The sequence below is a fragment of the Tenrec ecaudatus genome, chromosome 4 (genome assembly GCF_050624435.1).
Source record: "Tenrec ecaudatus isolate mTenEca1 chromosome 4, mTenEca1.hap1, whole genome shotgun sequence".
In the NCBI taxonomy this organism is placed as follows: domain Eukaryota; kingdom Metazoa; phylum Chordata; class Mammalia; order Afrosoricida; family Tenrecidae; genus Tenrec; species Tenrec ecaudatus.
The window spans coordinates 166650082-166674216 of record NC_134533.1 but is presented as its reverse complement, the minus strand read 5'-3'; the positions used below and the strand labels follow the sequence as shown (position 1 = coordinate 166674216).

Genomic DNA, 24135 nt, shown 5'->3' with positions numbered 1-24135 from the left:
AAACTCGTCTGAGTTCCAATGTTTGAATGTGGCTTCTGTTTATTCCCTGTCTCACACATTGATATCTTGCTCTTCTGTTTGTTTCCTACTAGGGCTTGCTCAAGTTCATTTGTGGTGCCCGCTGTCTGTGACCAAGAACCCCAACAGGTGTAATGACAATGTGCCCGTGGAGGTTGTTGGCACTGCCAATTCACTCCTGACTCAGCGAGACCCCCGTGCAGCAGAGTAGGGCTGCCTCACAGGGGCAGATGTAATGCATGATTTTTTTTTTTACTTTCTGTGACACATGAATTCTAATATCAAGGTACACTTGTAGATGAGAGTAGAAGTCCTTAAGCTTTTACTTAGAAACAATGGGAAATATGTTTGTTCCCAACCAGGAACATCTGCCTGCATGCTGTTTTATTTTATTTTTACCAATAAATAGATTTCCAGAAAAGTCCAAATACTTTTCTTTACAATGTACAGTCTGTGCGGATTGTTTAAAAATTACTTATAAAATAAGAATAAGATTTCTTATCACATTTCAGAAGATAAAAATCATTGAAAGATTTAGACTAAATACAAAATATTCCCTTCTGTCATATGAATATTATTCATATGCTCAACTAATATTTATGCAGCACAAACACTCTCCTTGGCTTGTAGATGAACGGAGTGACGAGTAGTCTCCAATGGGAGGCCTACATTGGACAAATGATAACAAAAAGCATGTTCTGCTCTGAAGGAAAATTAGTGTTTAATACAGCTCTATAGTTAAGATTCTCGCTTCCTCTGATGACGAAGGGATGAAGGGGATGCTATGACAATGCTCTGCGACCAAATGGTACTTAAGCTGAGATTTGAGAATGGATATCCCAGCATGCGCCAGAGCTTTGAGATGAGCCGCAGCTGCGCATCACACGGGTGGACAAGGGAGGAGTGGGGTGAGGCCATGTCTGACCTCTTCTGGCTACAAAACACAAGGAGAATCCACCTCCCTGTCTCCCCAAGAATGAGCCCTATGAGGCAGAGAGTAAACATGCTTCCACCCTTCGTCCTCTTTACCAACTGTCCTTCCGCAGCACTCGGCTTCTCTGGCGAGTTAAATCATTTGTTGCAATGTCCATATAGACCTCACAGACAAGAGTCACTATGGTGAGCGTGTCAGTCTGGGGACTTTGAGAGAAACAAATCCACAGAAACTCATGTATAAGAGAGAGTTTTGCATAAAGCGTAAGTGCACATGAAGAAAACATCCTAAGCCAGTGCTGTCTAAGCCCACAAGTCCAACACTGACCCATTAACCCATAAGTCCAACACCAATCCACAAAGTCCTCCTCCATCTCACAAAAACACACTGTGATGCCGACTGCAGGAAGAAAGCTGAGTCAGTGAACGTGTAAGCATCTCAGCACTGGCAGGGGTCTCCACATGGCTGCTCCAGCACCCAGGGCTGCATTGGGGTAGGTCCATGTGGCTTCTACTCCGGGATGTCTTGCAGGAAGTGAGCCTTGCCAGCTGAAGCAGGGAACTGGCTAAGGTAGCTGCATCCTGGTCCGACCATCAGAAAGCAAGAGACCCGAGAACTAGAAAGGCGACCTCACGGAGCCATTTATCCCTCTGCCTTTCAATTAACCCCACGTGTGTTTATCTGCCAGGTTGGCACAATAAACTAACTACCTCAGAGAGGTTTACTAGGGAGGCTAAAAAGTTACAAAATGTATGGATACAGTTGTTCTGTCTAAAAATCATTTTCACACCAAAAGAAGGAGACCTTGGGGATTATGGTGAAGCTAGGATTGGGGGACAAGGAGGGAAGGAGGAGCGTGGGGGGGAGAAGAGAGAAAGATAAGCCCACCGACATGGGCGGGGGTGGGGCCAGTTAGGAGATACTGCTGAAAGACTCTCACCATGCTGATGAAAGGAGCGGTGCAGCGGTACTCTGTATGCTTTTATCTCTGCATATGTTCTGCTCAAAAATAAAAGCAAGAAAGCGAGAGAAAAGTCACAGTCTGGAAACATCCTCCAGTTTCCTTCCCCCTCAGATCTCAACAATGATCTGGGTTGTTATAAAAAGAGAAAAGGTAACATTGAAACTGACTTCGATGTTTTTGTACCACATAGGCTAGTTTTAAACAATTCTTATTATTATTATTTTGCTGTGGGCTCAAGGTGTCCTGCATAACCCAGCTGAGTATGCCAATCTGTTTTCTAGTTCTTTAACCCTATAATTAGTCATAAAGCTATTTAAGTATACCAAGAAAAACCACCTGATAACAATCTTGCTCCCTGGTGAGGATGACTGACTTATTTACTTCTTCCTGTAAGAGAGGTTGAACTCCAGCTCATCAGTTCGGTGCCTGCAGAGCAACCAACCAGGTGCACATTCCGTCACACATGGGACATTGGGGCAGGGCAGCCAGAACATCCATGCTGGTACTGCTTATTCTTAGTATTATGTGAGTAAGAAAAAAATATGTATATATTTAAAGTTTTGACTACTTTGGGCACCCTTAGAGCCGTTGCTTGTTAACATGCTTATTTATTCTGCCATCTCTGTTGAACTACTTGAAGTTTTGCAAGCCTCTCTAAAGCCATAGTTTCCCCTGATGGTCCTAAAATCGAGAACGAAAGTTTAAACATCACTGTAGATGTTAAAAGGATATGAGGAGTATAATAAGACAGCATCATGAAGAACTATTGCCAGCCATTTTGAAAACGTAGAAATATAGAACAATTCTTTGAACGGCACTACAGTGAAATGAAGTGACTTAGTATGGCTGGTCTCATGTACCCATGTATGAAATGATGGGATGAGAGCATGCTAATAAGGTGTAGAGGACTCTGGTGAGGAGATGGTCAGTTTTGCTATCCCGCTGGGTATAAAATGAGCTATTTTAGAGGCAAAAATGGAGAATTTCACAAAGAAAGAAGAGGCAGGAGAACACTGCACATTTGAGATCCTAGAGTAGAAAAATGGAGGCAAGGCAGGGGATGGGTGGGGTTGGGGGTGGGGGTGGAGGAACATGAGACACAGCAGCAGGCTTCCCAGCCCACAGGTGGAGTCATGTGGAATGTCTTTTGGCAGGTGGCTGGCTTGAAGGATAGGATGCTCTTTGGGCATTAATTTATGCAGTGAAGTGGTTAAGCAATGGGCTGGGATCCCAAAGGTCAGCAGTTCAAAACCACTGCTCCATGGGAGGGAAATGGGGCTTTCTACTCCGGTAAATGGTTACAGTTGTGGCTACTTACAGGGCTAGCTCCATCCTTATTCTAGGGTCATAATGAGTGGCATCAACTCGATGGCACTGAGTTTGGTGTTGAGCTATATTTAAGGAGCTTTGTAACATTTGGTTGAACAAGGTAGAGGCACGGGGCTGCATGGCCGAGAGACTGAGAACCAGAGAGTGATGGACCTGCTAGCATCACTGAGAAGAGGGTCTGCAGATCAAAGAATGGCATACTTTTCTGTTTCCTGACCCTGACCTTTGTAACTGCCCTAAAATACTCCCATAGTCATGAGTACTCTCTGAGTTCTACGTATGGGATCGTTAAACCCAGCATAGAAGAAAAGTCCTGTGGGCGGGATGTTGGTGACAGACAGGGTGAAGGAGGTTGGAGGGTGGAGGCATGTCTGGTTTCTTCTTCATAGAGAGCAGCCTTAGTGGGACGTGGAGTTAGATTCTCTTACATCCCTGTGTGGATCAGGTGTGGGGCCCAGATCATTTCTCTAGACACAACTCAGCAAAATTCCCTTAAGACAAAAAGATAAGCTGAACAGAATTTACATACTAAAGAAACAGCATTTGAATTTAAAAACCTTCTCCAAAGAAAATTCCAGCTCCAGACAACTTTAACATTTAAAGAAATGATCCCAATTCTCCACAAACTCTTAAAAAATATATATATATGAAGTGATTTTCCTGCTGAGTTCTGAGGTCAGCACTGCTCTCACGCTAAGACAGAAGGCATTGTAAGAAAATTAAATAAGCAAATACACTTCATAAATTACAGCGAATTTATTTTAGGATTATTTTAAAAGTCCAAAAGCATTAACAAAATGGATTTCCTATCAGAAACACATGTTTATTTAACCTTCAAAATAAAAGTAACTTACATACTATCAGTCAATGTAGTTTGCTATACAGCCAAAAGAAAAACTATATAATCATCTCCGGAGATGCAAAATGTATACTGATCAGAATTCAATACCTATTGATGATTAACAATGTTCTTTTTGAAAACTACATATATTAGAGAATGTCCTCGGACTAATAAAAAAACATTTTAAAAATCCTCCAATTGATATAACACATATTAAGTATTCAAGGACGGAGTGATCTTCCCCTAACATCAGTAATATGGTGAAAGGTTCAGTTCTCATAACTTTTATTCACTATTGCATGGAAGGTATTAGCTCATGATAATGAGATTAAAGGTATCTAGACTGTAAAAGGAAGAAAATGTATTTATTCACAGATAACTTTTTTTAATATAAAAATCCCTAAGGAGCTTGCAAAACAAAACAAAAGCTTCTTAAAACTTATAAGTGAATTTAAACAGACAAAGAATAAATTTGGGATATAAGGTCAGTCTTTTAAAAATAAACCCTATTCCTGTCACAAGTAATGAAAAATTAATGAATATTATAATAAAAATACCAGTAAAAATAATAGCCTAAATCATGAAATGATCAATGGTAAATATATATATTTAGGACCTGAACACTGAGAGCTACAAAAGAGTCCTGAAAGAAATCAAAGAAGATCTAAATAAATGGAGAGATATGTCATGGTCATTAATTAGGAGACTTCCTGTCATTAGAGGGTCAACTCTCATCCAACAGATCTTTCACTATGTGTAATCCTAATCAAAACCTAAAACTTGTTTATTTTTTGTACAAATTAATAGGTTCATTTTACAATTAAAAATTATTTTAAATATAGAAGACCCCAACTACATCATAAAATAGGGATAACGAGGCAGTGTGGTATTATTAGGCAAAATTAGACAAACAAAATAGGGAGTTTAGATGTGCATTCAGAAGCCCTGGTGGCACAGTGGGTTGATCACAGTGAGTTAACCAAAGGTCAGGTGTTTGAAACCACTAGCTGCTCCAATGGAGCCTTTCTACTCCTAGAAAGGCTTAAAATCCAAGAAACCCACAGGGGCAGTTTTAGTTTGTCCTGTAGGGTCACTGTGCATCAGAAAGGACTCGATGACTGTGATTTTTTTAAAACAATTGAGTAACATCTGGTAGATTCATCTGTAAGTTCATCAGTATTCTTTGTAGCTGCATAGCAGTCCATTGTGTGTATCCACAAGTAGTCCAAGTTACAAACAACTTATATACAAACGATAGTTATCAAGCTTGTCATTTGGTCTTCCTTGTGATACACTTTGTGCTTATCTGGTGTATTAGTCTGGGTACTTTAGAGAAACAAATCCACAGAAACTCATAATGTATAAGAGAGAGTTTTATATAAAGTTAAGCGCGCATCAAGAAAACATCCTACGCCAGTGCTGTCCAAGCCCACAAGTCCAACATTAACCCATACGTCCAACACCAATCCACAGAGTCTTCCTCCATCTCACAAAACAGACGCAATGATGCCGACTGCAGGGAGGAAAGCTGAGTCAGTGAATGTGTAAGCATCTCAGCGTTGGCAGGGGTCTCCACATGGCTGCTCCAGCACCCAGGGCTTCTCCTCAGGGATTTCTTGCAGGAAGTGAGCCCTGCCAGTTAAAGCAGGAAACAGGCTAAGGCAGCTGCACTCTGGTCCGGCTATCAGAAAGCAAGAGACCTGAGAACTCCAAAGGCAAGGCCCACCGAGCTGTTAATCTACCCGTCCTTCAATTAACCCCACTTGTTTATAAGCCAGGTTGGCACAATAAACCAACTAATCATCTGGTTTATATTTTATGTGGGTTTACCTCTGCTGTATTTTGTCATTATTGGTAGCCTTTTGGCTTTCTATTACGCATTTTTCTATATTGTTCAGTTAGAAAGTCCAGGACGAGTGAATCTATAGGGACGAACAGCATAAGGGTTCTTGGGGGCTATGGCAGGGGGCTCAAGGGGGAAATTGGGGCGCTGATATCAAGGAGTTCAAGAAGGAAGAAATGTTTTGAAACTGATCTGGTAGCAATTGTACAATACTGCTTGAGATGATTGAACTATGGACTGCTATGTCTCGATTACGTCCTAATAAAATGGTTTGAAAGGGGAAGCAAGCCACATACAATGGTTTGTAATAACAAGTTGGTTTTCAAAACACATCAAAATGTTTTAGTGTGTCTGGAAAAGTTTTAAATATAGTTTAATGCTTAGAAAAGCACACTATATTAAATACTAAAATAGAGATTTGATTAATTGACATTAAGTAAACTGTATCTAACTGTCCTGATTTATGTACAAATGCCAATTAGGAAGAGAAGTAATTTGTAACCTAAAGCTCATCTGTACCATATTTTGTTTAATCATTCATCTGTTGATTTTTCCTGCTTTTATTATTCTGAATAATTATGCAATTAAAATGGGTGTATATGTCTATTGGTACCACTGCTATGTGCTCTATAGGGCATATTCCTAGAAGTGAGATTGCAGGCATAGAGGGTATTTCTATTCCATACTTTTAGGAAATACTCTATAGTACCATAGTGTTTGTATAATTTTACAGTCACATAAGCAATGCCTGAGGATTTGGGCAGTTGATTTTTTTACAAAAAGATCAAGGTAATACAATGGAGAAAGTCTACTCTTTTCAACAAACATTGCCTGAATTATTGACATTTGGTTTGTAAAATTAAAAAATTTTTAAAATTAATAACTCTTATCACACACCTACATCATACATACTACACATCAAAATTATTTGGAAAAAATAGCTAACTTGGATTTCTTAAAAATTAAAAAAAATCTACCCTTTACAGGATAGCATTAAGAAGATAAAAAAGAAAGCTAGGAGAAAATATTGGCAATAAAAATGATCAAATATAAAGATTGCTTATGAATGATTTAGAGAATTCTAAAGAAAATATAGGCATTGTCAGTAAGCATGTGAAAATATGCAAAATATCTTTTGTCATCAGAGAAATGCAAATTAAAATAAGAATGACACAGCCACTACACATCCATTAACTTCCCCCCTCCCCCCAAATAAACACACATGTCCAGGAAAGAAAGCCACTGCCATCAGGTTGGTTCTGACTCGCGGCGCCCTTCGGCAGGGTTCCGTGGGCTGTGCATGTGTATGGACGTCACAGTCTCGAGGGGCACCGAGGGATACTCACAGAACAGCGAACTCACAGACGCCGCTCCACATCTTACTTGAGTAAGTGGCGTCAGAGCTTTAGAGCGAGCTCATGATCATCCAAGTGAGGTGCAACCACCAGTCTCTCTCTCTCTGGACAAAAGATGGATAAAAAAATAAAGAAATATATAATAGCAATTAATCCAGAGGATTAATGGCCCACACAAAAACCAGTGTCCACAATCCTGAGAGCAGAGCTCACTGGCACTGCCTACCACCACCAACTGCTCTGAAAGTGATCCTGTTAGATGGTCCTGGATACAGTGACAGGATAATGTGAAACAAAACTCAAAATCATAAGAGACCAGATTGGCTGCTTGAAGTAGATGCGACCCCAGAGACTATGACCCTCAGTCACCTGTGTGTCAGAAACTGCACCTGCCCCTTCTGATGGAATAATCAACCATTTAAGGAAAGAGGTGCTGCGCTTACCCATGAAACATGTCCAGAGGTTGAGGCATGGAGTGAAGGAAACCCAAGGAGGAAACAGAGCAGAGGATGGTACATGGAGGGGAGAAGAGTGAATGAGTTGAAACAAATTGGGTGTGAGTTCAATGTAAAACTGATGATATGCTCCATAAACCTCCACCCAATCCAAGGTAATTTTTTTTTAATACAAGGGAAAGAAATCTTTCTGAAAGCAAATGGCTCCCCTCATCTTTCTCCAAAGGAGCAGTTGGTGAATTTGAACCCCTGACCTTGCGTTTAGCAATTTGTTCCAAAACCAAACTCGCTACCATGATGCAATCATTGTATGAATCAGATCATTTTAAAATTGATTTTAAAATTTATTCCTGCTTTGATAGATGTTAGTTCATATCGTATACAATAATTGCATATTGCCTTGCAAAATCATAAAAGCTATTGAATCATATGAAGCAATGCTGAAGTATATTATGAGATTCTAATACTACATTGGCTATAATACCTTACAAGTTTTATCTGATTTTGTCATTAAAATGCATATATCTATGAATGAACACCCTTTGTACAGAGATAAACACTGCTTACAATTTAGAACAACTTTAATTTTTTAAGTTTTAAGAAAAAGAGAAAAGAAAAAGCCTGCTACTTTTTAAAGTACTAAGAAGAATTCAAAACAAAAAAGCAAAAACATCTTGTAGCTTCTTTGAAATGGAAATTTCTTGGGTCATCAAACATCCAGCAAGAAGAGACCATCTTAGCCTTGCTGAAAGGTCATTTGAATTTTAATGTACAATTAACCTAGGAGATCTCACAGAACTACTGACTTTGCTGAACCCAAACTTGGAACAAATGTTCACTTCTCTCCCCCAAGAGCCTTGGCATATATTGAGTGGCCTGTAAATATTTACTGAACAAATAGACATTGAATGTGTTAAAGTTTGGCTATGAGAAGGAGCTTTGGAGGGAACATATAGATATGAGGTGGTACCCCCAAAATGGATGCCCATTTGGTTTTTTGACGTGAGGGCAATAGTGCATTTGGAGTTCATTCCACCGTGTCAGAGTGTTAATCAAGCTTTCTATTCTAAAAAGTTCTAAAAAGATAGCCTCACAGTGTATGACCAAAAAGGCCTGATTTGTGGCTCATGGGGGACTGATTTTGTCATCACAACAATGCACATGCTCACACAGCCATCTCAGTGTGCCTGTTTTGGGCAACAAACAAACAAACAAACACACATCCAAAACCAAAGAAACAACATGCCTCTATTGCCCCATGCACTTTACTCACCTGGCCTCACTCCATGCAACTTCCTCCTGTGTTCACAAATGAAGAGGGACATGAAATGACAGCGATTTGACAACAGGTGAGCTTGAGAAATGTCTCCAAGAATGGAATCGTAGATTTGACATATGTATTAAGTGTTATGGAGAGTACTTTGGCGGTGATAACGTTGCTTTGTAAAAAAAATGTAAATACATATGGTATGTATTTACCCTTTGGAAAATCCATTTGGGGGATACCCCCTCCTATTTAAAGAATATCTGCTAAAGACTGTAGGAGAAACACATGCAGTTATGGTGAATTACAATGGATTTTTGCCTGTCTTGCTGGTCTTTTGACTCATGATCTGAGAACAGTGTTCTCAAGGTGACTGATTGAGAGTGGTCCCATGTGTGTGAGAGCATTGTGCTTCCATAGGGTTTTGATGGCAAGTTTTTTACAACTAGATTGTGAAGCCTTTCATGCAAGTTTCTCTCCAAAAACCAACTTCACTGCCAATGAGTCTATTTTGACTCACAGCTACCCTGAAGCACACAGTAAAACTGCCCCCAAGGGTTTCCAAGACTCTCGATGGGAATAGAATTTTGTGCTCTCCTCCAGAGAGGCTGTTGGTATCAAGCTGATGAACTTGCAATTAGCAGCTGAACTCATCACCACTCTGCCACTGGGGCTCCCAGAAGGCGTCTCCAGGTGGATTCAGATCTCTAACATTGCAGTTAGTCACCAAGCATGTTAAATCATGCCTACTACCCATGGACTTTCTCAAAGACTAGAATATGAATTGTTTCATTCTTTGGAGAAAGATTATGTTTTTGATTCACATTTGGGGTGGACTAGTATTTTAGAAGAGATGGGAATAAAAATGCAGTTTCAATCCAGGAGAAAGACCTAATAATTTACACCTACAAAGATAAGTGGATTCCAAGGGCTCAACAGAAAATAAATGTCTAGAAAATAATGATGGCAGCATATGTAAAAAGGCCTTGGTACAGTTGATGTATGGATTGTTATGAGAGCTGTAAGAGCTCCCAATAAAATGATGTTTTAATAATAATTTTTAAAAGATTGCAGTCTAGAAAATCCTATGAAGCAAGTCTACCGTGTTGCACAGAATCTCTGTAAGTCAAACTTGACTCAATGGGTCTAATGAAAAAACATAAGAAATTCATTGCATAACAACTGTGCTTAGTAATATTGAGTCCTGGGTTCTAACTACGGCTCCCTGTCTAACAATCTGCTCAATACAGTATCTAGGAACTGAATGTTATTTGTTTTAGACATTGAGCATTGAGTGTAACTACTTTGAGCGCAACTACTTTGAGCCGGGACTTCATTATTAATGAATGAGGACAATATAATATGTAGTATTGTTAAAAGAAAGAACGAAACACCTCACTGCCACCCAGTCAGTGCTCTCTCAGAGGGACCATACAGGTCAGGGTAGAACTGCCCGTGGGTTTCCAAGACTCTAACTCTTTATGGGAGGAGACAGCCTCCCAGGAGGGGCAGACGTTTCTAACTGCTGACTTTGCAGTTAGCCGCCCAGTGTGTTACCACTCTGCCTGAACTTTCACATCGTGGGGCTAATTGCAAGGTCAGCCGTTCAAACTAACCAGCCTTTCCGCAGGAAAAAGTCAAGGCTTTCCCCTCTGTATAAAGCTATCGTTTCAGAAATACACAGGGGAAGACGTACCCTGTTCTATAGGGTCGCTATGAGATGGAAACAATTGGATGACTGTGATTTTCATTGTTAAAAGAATATGGAAAGGATTTTGAGTTTTATTGTTACGATAACGGTGTTTTGCAGCCTGTGGACAGCAAGGTGGCTAGCCTATTGAAAGAGTACAGTGTCAATATAATGATACTTTGGATAATTATCATTATTGAAGCAGAGCTGTCCCTAGCCCATATGGTTCTGTTTCTTTTGCTATAAAATGGAAAGTACTTTTGTAGCAGGAGAATGGGGGAAGGATTGATTTGGGGGGAGCAAGATTTGTAATAGAAAACACTAAAAAAAAAAACCCCAACCAAACAAACAAGCAAAAAGAAAACACTCAAAACAAGAAAGAAACCAAACCACTCAACCCGCCACCATCTCAGCGTAAATTAGGCACCTTGAGAGATCCTTAAAGCCTAGCAGAAAGGGTAATTGAGAGCCCTAGTGGCACAGTGGTTACGAGTTGGGCTGTGATCCTTGAGGTCCACGGTTTGAAACCACCAGCTGCTCTGTGGGAAAAAGACAAAACAAGCAGAGATTTCTACTCTGGTAAAGAGTTGCAGTGTGAGGAACGCACAGAGGCCATTCCCCTTGTCCTGTGGGGTCGCTGTGAGTTGGCATTGCCTGGGTGGCAGGCAAATACACAGATTTCTGTTTTTGAAATGTACACTGGTTACTGTTCATGCTTCCCTTGCCATATATGTGCCACTTGTTTAAACCCAGCAATGCCTTTTATTTTCTTATATAAATGAAACAAAACTGACCTTGGACAGCACTGAACCTGAAGAGTCAATGCCAAATAGACCGCTGATGCTTTCTTCTCACTCTCAAAACATTCAAAGTCAGCCTGATGGAGACATGCACATTCCTAACACCAGATAGAGTATGTTACACGGATGAGTAATAGCTGCTGGTGCAGCAGGACGTTTACCACCTGACATACAGGGTTACTTGATCTTGAAAGGTATTTCAAAAACATACATATACATTTAAAACAGCGTCCACTCTTGCTGGGTGACCCTGCTCCCCACGTCACCATGAGAACCCACACTCAGTTTCCTCCAAAGCTATGAAGGTCAGCCCAACCTCTTAAACTTGACCTTAAACTGCAACTGCTGCTGGTCATTAACCCATTGACCCCACCCCTGCCCCGCCCCGCCCCGCCCGCACCTGTGCCCACTCAGTAGGGTGGCATCAAGGAAGCACAGGGGCTGCAGATAGCTGACGCATTGTCACAGCCTTCTATCTGACCATGGCCCAGCTTGCCACAGCCACCCCTCGGTGCTGAGAGCTGGGGCAAGACTCTGGGTCCTCCTTCTTCCCCGGCCATGAATGCCATCCCCTTCAGGGTATTGGTTGCTGCTGCTCCAGCCTCAAGGCCCTGTGGGCACCCAGGTCATACTAGGCAGTGTCCCATCCCCACAGGTGCTATCCCAGCCCAGCTCCTCTTTCCGCTTGGCACTCTAGCACCTCAGGGAGACCTCACCCAGTCTCTCCTAGTCGTCTACTTGGTACAATGTTTCTATGTGTACACAATGTCTGTCTACTGGTCAAAGATATTGTACCGTAAATAGCACACCGTTTACCATTGTCATAAATGTGAAATGTCAGGTAATGAGATAGTTGATAAGTGAAAAGCAAGTGTATTGTCTTTCATTTGTTTCCTTGTTTTTTTTACCCAGGATTTGACATTTTTTAGCTGTTCTGTACTGATTTTTAAACTCATTCTTTCTTTATAAGCTGAGTTCTTAGTATGATAACTTGAATTCAGCGTTTCCCCAAGGGGGAAAACACACAGCACTGCTCCGTCGTGTCTGAGTCTTCCGTGTAGAACTTCCATGCGCTTTGTAATTTCAAAGTATTTTAGCACTGTTTTAATTTGTGTCATGCCTGTGAAATAAGCATGCCATAAATACTCAAAAAGTAGGTTAGTTTATAAAGAACTTCATCTTGAATATCAAGAGAAAGTAAAGGCCCAAACTAAAAATCAAAAATAACAAGTAAATGTAGTTAAATAAAGGATGTATGAGAGAGAGTCTAATGATGTGTTAGATGTGTTATGTAGAATAGAGGAAGGGGGAAATTAAGAAAAAGTCCTATTTAAAAAATATTCCAATTGGTTCCTTTTAATAGTTTTTATTAAAATATTATTTATATACAATGAAGTGTACAAAACTTAAAGCGTATAGTCCACTTAATTTTGAGAACCATCCACCTTGAGCTTCCCTCTAGCCAGGTGCCTTCTCACAGTTCTATTGCCCCTCTTTGTCGCTCCCCTGCTGCCTTCAAGTGGTCCGTGAGTTCCCTGAGGGCGAGGGCTGAGTTAGCTTCTCCAGGACCTTCTCAGAGCCTGTCTTGAGTTGTTGTTTTTAGGTACCCTCAGGTTGACATAACTCATGGAGATCACATGTACATCACTCATGGAGATCATGTGTACATAACTCATGGAGATGCTATGTATATAACTCATGGAGATCCTATGTCCATAACTCATGGAGATCCTATGTCCATAACCCATGGAGATCCTATGTACGTAACCCATGGAGATCACATGTCCATAACTCATGGAGATCACATGTCCACAACTCATGGAGATCCTATGTACATAACTCATGAAGATCACATGTCCATAACTTGTGGAGATCACATGTCCATAACTCATGGAGATCACATGTACACAACTCATGGAGATCCTATGTACATAACTCATGAAGATCATATATACAACAGAGGAAACACTGCCTGCTCCTGTACCATCCTTACGATTGTTGTGTGAGCCTGTTGTTGCAGCCACTGTGTCAATCATCTCGTCAAGGGTCTATCTCTTTTTTGCTGCCCTTCTACTTTACCAAGCAAGCTATCCTTTTCCAGGGACTGATCTCTCCTGATTGTGCAAAGGGCATGAGACATGGTAGGGGCTTACTAAATGGTCAATTAATGAAAAAAAGAATACGTCTTTATTAATAGCATATTCAATTATATTGCCTTGTGTTTGCTTCAGTGACTTCAGGCCTAGGAAAAGATGATGAATTTAAAGGCCACCAATACTTGAACATAAAAAGGAGAAAAAGGTCTTTACACCCATGCTAATAAGCCACCTCAGGACAAATGGCAAAGAAATTGAAGGTGTCAAGGATTTAATTCTTCTTAGATGGACAATCAATACTTATGGATGCAGCAGTCAGGGAACTAAACAACATATTACATTTGGCAAATCTGCTGCAAAAGACTGCTTTGAAGTGTTGAAAAGGTGTCCCTTTAATGATTAAGGTGTGCTTGACACAAGGCGTGCTGTTTTCAAACATGCAAAATGGAAGACTAAAGAAATAGCGCCTTTAAATTAGGGTCTTGATGAAGACTATTAGCCACACCATGGACTTCTGAGTGAAACTGAATAGATCTGTCTGTAAGGAAGTATAGCCAGAATGCCCCTTAGAAGCTAACGTATCAAGTCTTTGTCTTGCTTATCTTGCGTATCAAGTCTTTGTCTTTCAATCATAGGAAAAAGACAGCTTACTTGTTAAAATTAAGGGCCAAAAGAATAGAGGGGCTTTTTCAATGAAATGGAGCAACACCAAACAAAACCCATCTCCCAGACATCATGTAGATTTGGAATAAGAGCTATGCAATAGGGCAGAGTAGTACAGTCCTTGTGGGTTCCAAGAATATGAATCTCTAAAGGACCAGAAAGTCTCATCTTTCTTCCAGTCAGCATCCCAAAGCTTAACACACTGTGCCACCAAGGCTCCATAGGGTGACACAGTGGCTGCTTTCGTGGGCTCAAGCATGACAACTGATTGTGAGGATGGTGCAGGACCGAGCAGGGTTCTGTCCTGCTATACGCGAGGCTGCTGTGAGTCGGAGCTGACTTGGAGGTGTCTAACCATGACATGCTACTTGACTGCTTCTCTCTGTGGTTCAGTCCTTAGAAGAGAGAGATGCCATAGCTGAAGGTGCTGTACGGAGCAGTCACAGCCCGGATACTGGGAAGTTGCCAATTAGGCTGGCCCTTCCGAGCGCCTCCAAAAGAGGCAAACAAGCAGGAGATGGAGAGTTCTGGGGGCAGATGGGTCTAGAAAACAAAAGACTGTTTCCAGTATTTAACTTTCAGAGTCCAGACCTTAAAGGTGGTAAAATCTAATCAAAACCTGATAGTTGCCCCACTGGGCCTATGTAACAAGGCTCCTTAAGGCTTAACCCTGGAAAATCCTTCAAAATACTTGTCCTGCATTATTAACCACTCTGAATGAGATTAACTTCACAAAGTTAAAGCATTAATTTAAAATAATTGTGAGTAGTTTATTGAAGACATGCCATTAGCTAGCATAAAAATAACAGTGCATTATTTTTGCAAAATGTCCCAAAAAAGTGAAAAAGTACAATGCATGTTTGTAAGAATAAATTATTCACATACATGTGGGAAATTTAACCACATAAGACTAATTTTTGCAAATGAGCTGATACCGAGGCCTCAACTAGAAAGAAAGTGTTTGGAAAATGATGATGACAACATATATACAGATGTGCCTGGAACAATGGATGGATGTATGGATTGTGATAGGATTTGTAAGAGCCCCCAATAAGATGATTTTTAAAAAAAACATTTAATGTTTGTTCATATACAGATCAGGTGGGTGGCCCTGGTCGCATGACCCCTCTGGACATGTCTCTTTCTAGGGGCATCTCTGAGGAAGGGGACCCTGTAGTTCCTGCCGTTGGGGTTCTTTCCGTTCCTAACCACAGTCCTACACAAACCGCTAAGGGGGCAAAAGAAAGACCAGGGAGGTGAGCAGAGGTGGGGTGCTTCATGCCCTGACAGACAAGTGGCACACACAAACACTTGGCCAGAATGTGGTGGCTTGGTTACACCCAACTTGAAAGCAGTTGAGAAATCTATGTGCCCAGGAGGAAAGTTAGCCCCTTTCTACAACACGGCTAGTAGGATCCTTTCTGTTCTCATGAACAATTAGAGAGTCTTTAAGCTGAAAATGAGTGTCTTTAAGCTGAAAATGAGTGTCTTTAAGCTGAAAAAAAAATCAGTTCTTGGAAGAAGAGAGCTTGCTTGACAGTGGTCTGGAATTGTAAGAGCATGCCAGAGCTGGTACTGAAAACCCAAATCAGAGTCAGTGTCTTGGAGTCGAATCTGACTCACAGTGAGCCCAGGGGCACGGCCAAATTGGCCTGGTGGGCTCCCCCGACTGTTCACGGAGTAGAACGTGTCATCTTTTTCCCCTGAAGCAACTGGAGGTTTCAACCAGCTGACCTTGTGGTTAAGGGCCCAACTTGTAACTCATTGTACCTTGTAGAGCATCGTACCTTGTAGGGCAGACCAAATGGTCGGTGTCCTGCTGAGGTTCATGGGCTGAGATCTCCCAGAGGCGGAGAAGCTTCCAGATTGAGAGCTCATGCCTAATGATTTTCAGTCAGACCAGCACCTGTTGTTGTTGTCATGAGGTGCTGTCGAGTCGGTTGTGTCTCACTGTAACCCTACATATAGCACGCCTCTAAGTATCCCCCTATGTATACCATACATAGGGTCTGGCCCTGTGCCACTCTCACCATTTTTGTTATGTTTAAAGCCATTGTTGCCGCCATTGTGTCGAACGTTACATTGAGAGCCTTTTGCTTTATTTTAAGTTGCTTTTCCTCTTTATCAAGTACCGTGTTCTGATAGCATGTCCAAAGTATGTGAGAAAACCTCACCATCGTTGTGTCTAAGGAGCATTCTTGCTGTAATTTTTCCAAGAGAGATTTGTCTGTTCTTTGGCAGTCCCTGGTACTTTCTATATTCTTCGCCAGCACCATGATCAATTCCTCTTCCATCTTCCTTATTCCTTCCTTATTCAATGTCCAACCTTCACATGCATATAAGGCAACTGAAAATACCACGGCTTGTGTCAGGCCGCATCTCTAGGCTCTATTAAAGTAATTTTTGCCTTTTCCAAGAAAGAAATATGTTCTCTTTTGTATAACCCAACTGTGCTTTTCTCATCCTTTTGCCTCTATTCTGGCATCATAGAAGGGACATAAACACCCTTTACTGTCTCCGTATCCTGGAGTCTTTATTACCAACTCAAAATAAAACAAGCCTCGCTGCTCTAGTGGCTCTTTCAATGGAGAGTGACCTTGTAGGACATGGAGGCTGTAAATCTTGACCCGAGTATGAAGTATCACCTTTCTCAAGCAGAACAGTGGTGAATCCAAACTGCTGACCTTGAGGTTATCAGACCAACATATGACCCATGACTCTTATCAGAGTTCCATCCAGTCAAGTCTAAGTTAGAAATAGGCTAGATGGAACTGTGTCATAAAAATACAGATTACTTTAACTGAAGGTTGAAAAAGTCATATTCTATTTTCTGAAAGTTGCCATTGAATGCAAGAGGCTCATTCCAGAGTGCACGTGTATTTTCATGGAGCTGTGGAACTATGTAAAGTAATCAATGACCTTTGTGCTTATTATGAAGTTCTTACCCATTTAACATTATTAATGTTAAAATATAAGTGGTTAATGCTCTTATCAGTTTATTAGGATAACAGTGACATCTTGTGGCATGTCATTTTCCTTTTTGAAACTGCCCAGGTAAAAAATGAACACTTTACTTCTCACTCAAGAATTTTAGGTATCTTAATATATGATACATAACCAGTAGTTAAACTAGAACCCAATTGATCACAAGTCACTCCATCTTATTTGACTCTAGTAGATATCTCTGAGTAAGTAAAATTTTTATTATTTTCCTTCAAAAAATTGATATGTGGCAGTTATTTTCAGAGAAAGACAAGTTCGTGCAAAGAGTATCTGTCTCGGAAACCGTGATGACCGTGCTCTACAGGGTCCCTGTGAGTCGAATGGACTCACGGGCAGGGAGATCTGAGTTTGTGCACTTATGTTAATTGCTCCCCACTAGCATCCTTTAGACACATAGCATGAGCCAATAATTAATTGCAGTTTGACCCACATAAAGACTGTGACATTAAAAATCTACTGTCAGGTATGCCTCACCTGATCATAACTTGTATAAAGGGCTATGTCCAGCAGCTTTAAATAATATTATTGGAAAACATTTTTCTAGAGATAAAAATTAGACTTTTGCATTTAATGGTGATACTTAACGGTCTGGAAGATGACTTCTGATAAGCATGCGCACTGTGAGCGCTGGGGATGCTATGAATCTACACTGAGATGTAGACAGACAGACAGGAAGACAAGCAGACAGATTGAAGAGAGTCAATACACCCTCTTCCTTCTGTCTCACCTCCACTCCCATACCCATGTCAGGGGTGGGAGGGGAGTCTTTCAGATATATTTTAATGATAGAATTTACTCTACCAAACGTGTTTAACTTTTGTAGGTGATTTAGAAGTGTTGGCTTTTCTTTCTCTTCTTCCCTTCCGCTCCTTCCTTCTCCGTCTCTCCCCCTGTTTTCCCTTTAAGTGTCTAAAGGACTCTTCTTATGATAGACATTCTATTCCTTAAGGGAAATGAGAGTAATCCTTTTTGTGGAAATTGTAGGCTGCGATATTTCTACCTGCAATGGACTTTAACAAACATAAGTCCTTTCCAAGTCTTTTTTCCCCCCAAGTCATAGTATGAACAATATGCTGCTTCATTCCTTCGAAAACCAGATCCAGGTTCAGACTTGTCTTAGTTGGGCATGCCATTCAGAAAGATCACTGTCATCAAACCACGGCACTGTGCTAGAAGGTTTATTGTAGATATAGGTAAAGCTTATTAAATAGGTCAGAAAGACTTATTTAAACAAGGTTTATTATAGACCCTCTTATGCATATTCTAACAAGTAAACATGAGAGAAATAAAATACTTAAGTCATGCTAAGAGCATGACGTCCAGCTCTGAGTCACATTCCAAATTAGCATCCCTGCCCCCTGATGCAGCCCATTCTTAGACTACAGCACCAGGAATGCAGCCATGCTGGTGGGGGTGGGGGAGGGAAGGGGGCGCCATGGCGTCTCTCTGGCACTCTCTTCCAAGCTATTGACACCTAGTCAGCAAGTTTTGAACCTGGCACTTCATCTTACAGAAAAATCAATGAAAGGTTTTTAGGCAATCACCAGGATTTATGGCTCTGCCTCAAGCTGTCAATACGGTCCTTTCTTAAATAGTTTGTTGACTGAGATGCTGACGACGGATTGCAGTTAGACAAGAGTCACATGGAAAGATGGCTGTGCACAATGACACACAGCCACAAGTGTTGCCTAGCACCCGGCAACAAGGGTCAGTGGTAGAAACATGCCACTGTGAAAAATATGAAAGCATGACAAATGGACACTGGACGAGTCCAGCGATGGCCATGCTAATGTGAAGGGCTAGCCTTTGCTGAGTGACTGCTACGTGGCGATGACTATTCTTCCCCCACTAGTGTCAGTCTTCCTTCCTGTAATTCCACCAAGCAGATGCTGTCCCTTAATTATACTGATGAAAATTAAGCATGCTCCAAAGACAGTCAATAGCAGATCCGGGGTTTGAACTAAGTTCTGCCTCATTCTAAAGTTCATGGGTCCTTCCCACGGGCATGTGGCTATAAATATTTAAGCCGACAGAACCAGCAGAAGGGTCACTCCATCCTATGGAAAAAGGTACTGTCTCTTCCACCAGGAATTTTCCTTGAAGAGCAGGCAGAGCAAAGAGCAAGTGTGTGAACAAATGTCAGGTTTATATCTTCCTGTGAATTATCACAAAACTTTCAGAAGAGGAGAGAAAGGAAACGTTGGCTCTTATTTGGGCAGGGAAAAAACCCTGCTCCATCAGCTGGAAGCTGTGACAACTGCAGAAGAAACTTTGTCTGGAACATGCCATATGCCACCAATAACCATTTCATTTCTCTCTCAAGAAACAAAACCCCGGCAATTTTCAAATGGAGGAGAAATACATTACGTTTAATGCTAATGACAAATAGTTGTAGATAAAAGGAAGTATTTTTCCTGTCTGAATTGATTGTAATTTAATCACCCTTTTCATAAACACATGTGTCTTTAGCTCACATGATGCATCCTTTGGTTCGGCTTAAGCAGGCATTGCAATTATACAGCACAGTATTCAATTTTTAAAAATAAGCTGATTATCTTGTGCCAAACTTTCTTTCTTCATGAGATGCATTTCTTCTTTCTTTCTTGTTCTTCTTTCTGCCTAGGCAATTTTGACATACATGTGGAAACTCCCGCATTCCCCCAAGAATAACTTTGCTAGCAGGCATAAAACATAGTAGCTCGGTAAGCACCACATCTTCTATTTTGTAAAAACCTAAGGAGGAAAAAGAGCCATCAAGCTCTTTCCCCTTTTTTGAAAAAAGTTCTAGTCTTTCATACTTCCATGACAAAATTTGCATAACACTTGAAATAGGCACTCCCTCGCCTGGCCGGTGAGTCGGTTCTGACTCACAGTAGCCCCACATGACCGAGTAGAACTGTTCCCAGACTGTCACCGGGTAAGGGGAAGGAAACAGTCTCATCTTTTCCCTCAAAATGGCTGGTGGTTTCAAATTGCTCTATCTAACATAGATATGAAAAAATAGCAAGTAATTATTCCCTAATTCAAGGTTTTAAAATCTTAGGTCTAGAGGTCATGGCCTGCTGTCTTCCTAGTTTATGATGTGAGCAAAAGGACAAAAATCCTGACAGTTTTACAAATTCTTTCTAGAAACCAATCTTAAGATGCCATTGTTGGGGAGTGAACTGTTGGGTGTCACAGGGGCTGATGAAGACCAGGAACTCAATAAACAGTGACAGCCAAGCCTGAATTATGATGGCAGTTTCGGCAAGAGAACCCAGAGAAGGTGCCGACCTCTCCCTGTTCCAGATCTCTTCAGGAAGGACACACGGACACAGGTCAGACGGATCCATGCGGAGCTTCAGGATTTCCTGGCTCCACACAAGTCTCCTGAGTTTTTACGCACCATGGGCTGGGCACGGGTGAGCAGTAAGGGAAAGAGTGGGCACGCGCTGTGGCAGAGTGGTGAAAAATGCCTTCAAACTTGGCCCTCCTTGATAAGAAGGCTTCAGCAGAGGTGCTTGAGAAAGGCCTTTGCCCAACTTCCCAATGAAGAGGCCTCCCTAGGGAAGCAGCTGAGCAGGTATGGATGAGCACAATTAGCCAGGGGGCCTGAGTCCTGGACGGAAGTTCCCTCAGAGGTTGCAGTGCATCTTTTGTGCACCACGTGTGGTGGAAGGGGCCATCTACCCCCTGACGCCTGCCAGGTAAAGCTTTAGTAATTGGCCATGGTCAGGCTTGAAAAACCACAGGTTTTTAGCTACGAGCTAGATTCCGCAGAAATCGATCACAATTAAGAATGTACTCAGAACTGTAATAACTCTCTAACTATTAAAATTAAATGGGACTAAATGAACAAAGCCCAATGTCAAAAACCTAAGCATTAGAGGGCGCATACTTGTTACAACAACAACAAAAAAAAACAAAGAAAAGTTGCTGCCACCAACTCAATGGTGGCTCATCAAACCCCCTGGAACTTTATGGGAATAGAAAGCCCCTCTTTCTGCCCTCAAAGCTGCTGGAAGTCTCGAACTGCTGCCTCTGCTGTCACAGCCAGGCTTGTCAGGGCAGCACATGGTGTTCAGGCCTCGTTACTTTTACTTTCCTCGCACTTGGAACATCGTGGATAAGGTTCTGGCCCATAGCTATAAAGAAACAAATTCAAATATGCAGGGAGATTCCCTGCCTAAGAAAGAAGAGATCTAAGAGCAAAGAGACAGGGAAGATGTCCTGAGAGAATAAAAAGCAACAGCCTCCATTCAAACATTTACCACAAAGTTGAACACAACAAACAAGCAACCTGTGGCCATGTTCGAACAAGGAGCATTGTATGTCTTAGGAGTCATGCGTGCAACCTTGTATTGCAGAACTAATCCATGCCCGTACTGATGACACAGACGTACTGGAAAGACTTGCCATATTCAAAATAATGTTAGCATTGGCAAGAATGCATGTAAGATATTTTGAAATCTTTCTCTAAAAGAGAGGCAAAACTGCGGACTTCCTACACTAAAGGAAGACTATTGCATGAAAATTTTATTTTGAAACCCACTTAGTACTTCCGGATGATGCTAACAGATCTCAAGATGCACTGACTCTGTGCTTTCTGTAAATGCACGAAGGAAAAGTGGGCGGGTCGGATGGATGCAGGTTGAGGCTGCTAACGTAGAGCCTTTCTCTTTAACGCGTTACTCAGGAGCCAGCAGTCTCAGCCACCTCGTTGAGTTTGAAGAATCTCAGGTTCAATCTGCTCATACTAAATCAGAATCTAAATTTTAATAAAAAATCCATGTGATTATTACATGCATTAGCATTTGGGAAGCACTGACTTAGAAACTGACTTGAAAATAAAATCTTCTGCAAATAGCTTGAGAAAGAGATTTCCTAAAGCTGGATGCAGAGTGTAGGGCCATCCCTGGACTGTGCGTGTAGGCAACTGCTCTCAAACAAGATACCAAACCTTTGACAACAGAATCAGACCGTATCACAAGGCTGGTTGGGGCAGCAGACTGACTTCAGGAGATGCAGCTCCAAATGGCATTTAGAAGCTTTCATGACTGACATTGAAGCCCACACATGGATATCAGGACCTGGACCTTGCAAAAAACTATCTTGATGGTCAGTTTACTGAGAAAAACAAACAAACAAAAACAATGCCTACTGAAAAGTAAACACTCTGTAGAGGAAAGTATGACACTTACAAATATTTGAGATACAACCCAAAATTACCTTGACGTACAAAAAGTCTGGATCATCTCAACAGCTTACAAGGAAGAAGATAATAAATATAAACTTTAAGATGACCACAGGTTTGGGATATTAGCCATAATTGTGTTCAATGAAGTAATGACAAAAACTATTGAAATAAAAGATTAAAAATACTCATTAGAGACCTAAAAGCCACAAAAAAGAAATAAATGAAGATTTTTAGAACTAATCATTGAAACAAACAATACACTGCACGTCATCAATAGTAAAGTGGCAATGACTGAAAACAAAGGAGTAAACTTGAACATAAAGTAATAGAATTTAAGGTATCTAAACAAAACAAACTTTATTTTAAGGAACACAACTTCAGCAGGGTATGGGAGAATATCAAACAGTCTAACATGTGTCACTGGAGGAAATGAGGGAGTACAATATTATTTTGAAGAAATAATAGCTAAAATAGTGGCTAAAAATACAATGGTTTAACTTAATAGAAACTTAATGGAAAGAAAAATAATGACCAAAAATTTCCCGAATGTTGTGGTGTAAATGAAAGAGTCAAGATAATTTATATTTTGAGGAAAATTCTTTTTTTTTTCACTCTTGGATGAAAGCAAGAGAAAGGATTTTGTTATTAATAGTCATGCTTTAAAAGAAATGCTAAAGAAAATATTTCAAGGAGAAGGTCATCGAGGAAATGACATAAGATGGGAATTTAGAATTTTAATAATAAAGGAAGTACAACTAAAATATCAGTAAATATAGTTAACACTTTCCCTTTTAGGTTGCTTAAAATATGCTTGACAATTGAAAACAAAAATGATAACTATTCTCTGGGTGGGGATTTGATGTCCTGCAAGGCTGCTGGCTGGAGTCCCCCCAGTGGCAACTTGGGCGGAAGGTCTAGCCATCTACTTTAGAAAAATCCGTTCCACTCTGACCTGCACGAGGTGGCTACCAAGAGCAAGTGTGCTGGGACCGGAGGTACTGATGACAGTGCAAGGATTTCTCTCATCTACAGCCAAAGCAGAGGAATAATCTCTGGTGCTGACAGTAAGCTGTTGAAACCAAAACCCAAACAGAAAAAAGTTACGTGAACGCACACGCACCGTAAAATGGAATGTCACTCACTCGCACTTAGTGCGGTCATACTGGGAGTGCACCGCAGTGGCAGGCTGGGACCTGGACACCACATGTCACACGGTGACAAGTTGTGGGATGCCGCTTTCAGATTTGTCCACCCCACCCAACTCCCTTAGACGCCCCACCTCGATCCTGTTGTCACATCACCTGGAGGGGTAGCCTTTCCCCGGGGAAGAAGAAGTGAATTAGAACAATCTGTGAGTCAGTTGGACCTAGGATTTCTTTTTGATGCTACTCATACTTCAGTCCAACTTCATTTTTGGTTTTAGTTTAGTCATTAAAAAAATATATTAAACTATGAATAAGTTGTCTAGCCATCCTAGAAGGAGACAAGCTACACGAGGGTCCTGATGGGATATTTGTATTGCATTTACGGCTCAAGCAGCGCGGCCCGGAGTCATTTGACTGAAGCACCTTGCAGGCACCTACAGGGTGCTTCTTTAAGTACGTCCCCTCTGGAACGGACACTTGCCAAACAATGAATTTTTTTTTTAAGTAGCCTTTGCGGCCTACCAAAAGGACTGGTTGAACTGCAAATGCCAAGTGGTTT

General features: G+C 41.2%; 1 non-coding gene across 1 annotated transcript; it reads left to right on the top strand.

The window, feature by feature from the left end:
- Positions 1–2002: 2002 nt before the first annotated feature.
- LOC142447707 (small nucleolar RNA SNORA61) lies at positions 2003–2123 on the top strand. The gene has a single exon (XR_012784367.1). It is a non-coding gene; the product is annotated as a small nucleolar RNA SNORA61 (small nucleolar RNA).
- Positions 2124–24135: the final 22012 nt, after the last annotated feature.